Source organism: Zingiber officinale, chromosome 7A (assembly GCF_018446385.1).
Source record: "Zingiber officinale cultivar Zhangliang chromosome 7A, Zo_v1.1, whole genome shotgun sequence".
In the NCBI taxonomy this organism is placed as follows: Eukaryota; Viridiplantae; Streptophyta; class Magnoliopsida; order Zingiberales; family Zingiberaceae; genus Zingiber; species Zingiber officinale.
Genome location: NC_055998.1, coordinates 93,053,795 through 93,058,332, shown reverse-complemented (window position 1 = coordinate 93,058,332; position 4,538 = coordinate 93,053,795).

Genomic DNA, 4,538 nt, shown 5'->3' with positions numbered 1-4,538 from the left:
ATATATAAGAATAATTAATGTCATGTATTTTGAGGTAGATCCACTAGTTTTTACACCGCCTAGATCCGACCACAAATGTCATATCTTTAAAACTAAGTAGATCTATTATTTTAACGATTCCTAATATTAATACTATGGATATAGATATAGAGAGATAAATATAAGTATATAGATATTAGGTATATGATGGGTAAATCTTAGATCATCAATGTTAGTGTAATTTCTCCTAAGTCAAAATTGATCAAGTTGACTAAGCTTGAGTTGGCTTAAATTTAAGTTTTGATGTTTGAGTTTTGATGTTTAAATTTTGATGTTTAACAATGTATAGAGTTTGCAGATGTAATTATCCATTATGAGATATTGATGATCAAAGGTTGACCAAATGAGTCAAGTAGGTTAACATTGACCGGATACTTAACTGAGAAATCCTAATTGGAGGTTAGGCAAGAGCATAACTAATTGGAAGGTTGGAAGAATAAGAAAATCTAAGTAGATCAGTGTTGACTTGACACTTGGTGTGGAAAGTCTTGATGAGTGAAGCCATATAGATTGGAAAGTCCTAGTGAGTGAAGGTGGGTAGTGAGAAAAGTCATAGAAAGTGAAGTCAGGTGAAAAAACTTAGTGAGTGAAGCCAGGTGAAAAAAACCTAGTGAGTGAAGTTAGGTAAAGGAAAATTCTGGTGAATGAAGCCAGACAATTGAAAAGTCCTAATGAGTAAAGCTAGACAGTGAAAAAAGTCTTGGTGAGTGAAGTTAGGTGAAAAGTCATAGCGAGTAAAACTAGACAGAGGAAAATCCTGGTGAGTGAAGCAAGTGGTGAAAAGTCCTAGTGAGTGAAGCTAAGTAAGCGAGAAAGTCCTATTGAGTGAAACCAGGTAGTGGAAATCTAGATGGGTCAAAGTTAACCAGACACTTGGTGTTTAGAAGTCCAAATAAGTCATGGAAGATCACCGAGGAAGTGGAATCACTTTTGAAGGAAATTATTTGGTAATAGATCGAACTATTTTTGCTATTCTTAGTACAAAAATAATCATTGAGAAATAGTTCTAATTCGAATGATTCAAAAAAGGTTTCTTGGTATAGCTAAGGCAGAGCGAAGTCCTGGTAAGTAAAGTCAGACAGTTGAAAAGTCTTAGTGAGTGAAGTTAGGCAGTGAGAAAAGTTATGGCAAGTGAAACCAGGTGGAAATTCCTAGTGAGTGAAGCTAGGCAGAGGGAAATTCTGGTGAGTGAAACCAGGTGGTGAAAATCCCTAGTGAGTGAAGCTAGGCAAACGGAAAGCCCTGGTGAGTGAAGTCAGGTAGTGGAAATCTAGATAGGCCAAGGTTAACCGGACACCTAGTGTTTGGAAGTTCAAGTGAATCATGGAGGACCGGACACTCGGCACGAGATGGTAAATCTAGTGGGTCAAGGTTGACTAGACACCTGGTATTTGGTAAATCTAAGTGGATCAAGGCTGACCCAACACGTGGTATAAGGAGGAAAGTCCAAGTGAGTTAAGGTTGATTGGACACTTAGTACAAGGAGGAAAGTCTAAGTGGGTTAAAGAATTGATCAGACACTTGGTGGCGAAGTCCCGACAGGTCAAGGTTGATTGAATGCTAGACATATGGAAGTCCCAACAGGTCATGATTGATAGGATATTGGGAAAGGGAATCCTAGACTTGAGTTAAGGTTAAACCTAATCGATTAATTGATTGATTGGGAGTGCCATCTTGAAGAGGAAAGGTGAATCAATCATCTGATCGATTCAGGCAGAGCGACTGATTGATTGAGGTACTTCGTGAGAGCATAGTGTGCTCCTAATCGATCAACTAATTAATCAATTCTGGGTTTTTTTCGCAAGAATGCAGAAGCCATCTGGATCAATTAGCTGATCGATCCAGCTGCCCCCAGCTAATCGATTGGAAGAGGACCATTGTGCAAGTTGTGAGCTTTGGATGGTTGGGATTTGTAAGTACCCCGCGGTAGTTTTGATGTGTTCAAACCAAGTCAAGTTAGGTCCTATTGTGTTTTTAACCCATATGTCTAAGCGTGCATAAACTTAGGAGCACAGAAAGTCGAGCGAAAGACGCAGCTAGTGAGAAGGATGAAATGAAAGAGAGTCGACAGGCTTAGTGCGTCTGAGGGAAGAGGTGTTGTGGAAGAGTACGCTGGCGGACGAGAAGGCGACGCACGGTGTTTCCGAGGGACGAGAAACTGGAGCAGAAGACTGCTTGATGGCCAGAAAATGGGTTCGGGTGAGTCCTATTCCTGATGGTCGAAATCATCTAAGCGAGCGGAGCCGGAGCGAAAGATCTAGACCCAAGTGAGCGGAACCAGAGCGGAAGACCTAGACCAAAAGTCAACTAAAAGTTGACTTTTTGGTCCAGGCGCTCGGACCTAAAAATTCAGTCAAACATGACATGGCGCATTCTGTTACGATGGGGTTAAAATTTTATCCCCCTCCAGGAACCTAGAACCTTTCTAGGTGCCCCGACTAGGACTATAAATACAACCCTAGTCCTAGTAGCTTAGAACAACACTTGTAATCAATTCCTCTTTAGTTTTGTTTTGTATTTAAGTGCTTCAACTGCTGTAAGAGGCTTCTCCTCCTTAAGGAGATCGTTTAGTGAGCTTCAACTTCCTTGGATTAGTAATCCCTTGATTACAAACCAAGTAACCATTTTGTGTCTTTTCTTTCTTTAATTAATTTGTATTACTTTTTATGCAAGTGTTAATAAAGCTTTAAACTTCGAGAAAAGGGATTTTGTTTGTTGTTATTGTGCAGGCTATTCACCTCCCTCTAGCCGATCGCCAAGGAACCAACAATTGGTATCCGAGTCCAACAACTTCAGGAGGACTAATCGTCGAACGAAGCATAAGAGATGGTCGGATCGAGCATCTACCCATCAAAGTTCGAGGGGGAATTCACGAGCTGGAAGAAAAAGATGGAGGTATTATTTAAGACAGATTTCGATTTACTATTAATCATGAAATTTGATTTTGTAGCACCAAATGGCAAAGAAGAATACCAATGGACGAAGAAGGAGTAAGCTGACTTCGTGGCAAACGACAAAGTAGAGTTTCATTTGCTTAACATCTTACCACCTCAAGAAGTCAACCGGATCGGAGCCTATGAGACAACCAAGGAGCTCTGGGAAAAAAAATCATGGAACTACACGAAGGAACCTTGGAGGCAAAACTCGCGAGATGAGATTTGCTCTGGAACCAGATCAGCAGCCTCCAATTAGAAGAAGGTGAAACCGTTGCACACCTTCACTCTAGAATAAAGGAACTCATCACCGGACTCATGAATCTCGGAGAAAAGGTAACCAACCGAGATTTGCTAAGGTGCACGCTTAACGCATTCCCTATGACTATTAAATGAGAATCATTAGTAGATGCTTATTATATCTCTAAGGATCTAGAGGTAAGTACTTTAGAAGAATTGTTTTCAACTTTTGAAGTTTATGAAATGAGATATGTAAATTTGAAAAAGGAGCCCAACCACAACATTGTCTTAAAGGTAAAAATGGACGAACCAGATTATGAAACTTCTCTCGATGATGGCGAAACAACATTTATGGTAAGAAAATTTAAAAAGTTATTTAAAACTAATAAATTTAATCAAGTGCAAGAAAAAATAAGAAAAAGAAATATAAGATGCTACCACTATAATGAAGAAGGGCACGTGAAAGATAACTGCCCTAAATTAAAGAGTAAAGACAAGAACAAGGACCAAAGACCAGTCCAGACAAAGTATTGAAAACTAAAGGCGACGTGGGATTAAACGTCATCCAAATCGGAGATTGAAGTCATCGCCATACTTGCGCTAGTAGCAAGCCACCAAGAAGAAGAAGACAAAGCAAGCTCATCCTCAATGAGCATCGATGAAGGGGGAGCATTGTCAGAGGAAAGCAGCACTACAAGGTAAGTCAGGTATAGTCCCTACCTCCTGACCAATTATTTAAATTTATAAAAATGATGTCAAAGAGTTCCTAAAAGTTAGAGATAGAAAATAAAAAATTATTAAAAGAAAATTAAGAGTTAAAATTAACCTTAGCAACATCTTGTCAACTAAAAGATTTTGACAAAATAAAAAATAGAAAATAAAATTTTAAAAGATCAAATATAAAATTTTAAAAATTCTGCATGCTCAACTTTTATTCCTTCGAATTTTAGAAATAATTCAGGGCTTAACTGGTATCTCAGGTATCATAAATGCCAAGTTAGAAAGTTGTCACCAAAATATATCCCTAAATTTTTTTGATTAATCCAGTAGAAAGGAATCTATTTTGAATTCCAAAGTCATGTTTAAATTAAAATTATCTTTTTGTATATATTTTTTAAAATTTTGAAAGTTATACCTAGGGTTTTCAGAAAGAAAATTAAATATTTAATTTATTTAAGAGGTTTTGTCTAGAAGTGGATGTTGTTCCAATAACCAAGAAGATCTAGTATCTCACCACAGTTTAGAAGTCAATTGCTGAAATAAATGTTTAATTGATTAATTGTTAAAGCATTTAACTGTTATAAAATTATTTAATGCTTTCGAATA